We start from the raw sequence: 1,632 nt of genomic DNA on the forward strand, positions 1-1,632 counted from the left end.
GGGAGCGAGGTGAAAGGTCAAAGGGAGGGGGTCAAAGGCGAAGTTAGGGGGGGATAAAAAGGACGGTGTTCGTCAGTCAAAGGAGTAGTAAAGGTCGGAACGAGTCGTAAAAGTCTGGAGCGAAAGAGTCAGCAGAACGGAGGCGAAGGAGTCGGAAATCGAGGCGAAGGAGTCGGAACAGAGAGTCAAGACTTCGCGGGCGTGTGGAGCTGCTCGGTCGTGTGCGTTGGAGTCGGAACGGAGGGGACCGAGCTGTGGAGAGGCGGCGAGTCGGACGGCGGGTGCTCGCGGCGTGCGCGGGGAGCTGCGCGCCCGAGGGAGGCCGGCAGCGCGACCTGGCCGAGGTGGAGACGCTCGTCGCACATAGTGGAGATCCTCTGTACCCCGAGCGTCGGCGGCCCCCTCCTGTTTCCCCCCGCGCTGGGGTGGTGCGGCCGGGCGGGCCCCGTTCCCGCCCCCCTGCCGGCCACTTTCCACGAGGCGCGCGGGTTGGGGGGCCGACACCGCTCCGCGTCTCGTCTCCAGTCGGGTAGGCCCGACCAGGTCGCGGCGCCAGGCCTACATCATTCTTGAGAGTAGTGCTTTTCCTTGGTTTTGGGTATGTGTTGTCGGCGCCGGCCTGTGAAGTAGAATTGTATAAGTGTTGCCGTGTGCTCGGTAGTCGGAATTAGCTCTGCACTGTGTTTTCACTTTTATGTTTGCTTTTTGTGTAAAATGGAATTGTGTTTTCTTTTTTTTGTGTGCATTTGGTGGAATTGTATTTGTGTGCTTTCCGTCTGCCGAGAATAAATGTGCTTTATTGTTGAACTGTTTTCCCGCTTTCTGCTTCGTCTTTTTCCCCCATTGAATCCCCATCTTGCTTCACGTAAAGGGTTGGTAGTGGGCTGAGTACGCCCGATAATTAATCGAACCGTCGAGGTCGACGATAACACCGCTCGGTTATTCTGATAGTACGGAACGGGTCGCTTAAGTGGCCCGTGTCCGAAGTCGACCTGCGGCGAGGTGCGATCGCCTCGGTCTACCTCCGCGTGGGTACTTAGGTAGTTCGAATTTGGCGAGCAACCCTATCCCACGCGGGGGCTGATTGGCTCGATCGCGGTGAGACCGAAAGGTCCACCCGTGACTGGTTCCCGGCGTTAGTCCGAGAGGGTCACGACTGGATTGTCCGTCCGGTGGGCGACGTGCCGCGATTCGAGTTACGTGGCCATTCGCACGCCGGCGGGCGCGAAGACCGCAACACTGGTGTCAGGAGTGGGATACAAATTCATCGGCTCCTCGCGGCACCCTTCCAGGTATCGGAGAACAGGAAAACGGGCTCTCCTGTCTCCGGCTAAATTTACGGGAATCGGTCCAGGGGTGAGAGAAGCGACCCCCGATTCCCTCCAAATTACGAGCGAGCAAATTAACCCTTCACGAGAAGCAAGATGGCGTCTCAAGGCGAGCGGGAGCCGGGGGTATTAGAAATGTATATGTGTAGTAATGTAGAATCCATGGTCCAGGATGGAATCCCCGAGCAGGAAATGTTGATTGTGCAGGAACACGGACTCGCCCAACTGAACCCAGAGCCCGAAATGGGTGCGGCACAGCGGCCGCGTGTATGACACCTCCCCCCCTCTCCACCAAGACCCTTCC

This window comes from Eptatretus burgeri, chromosome 1 (assembly GCF_056783735.1).
Source record: "Eptatretus burgeri isolate ZD-2024b chromosome 1, Ebu_testis_v1, whole genome shotgun sequence".
Classification (NCBI taxonomy): Eukaryota; Metazoa; Chordata; class Myxini; order Myxiniformes; family Myxinidae; genus Eptatretus; species Eptatretus burgeri.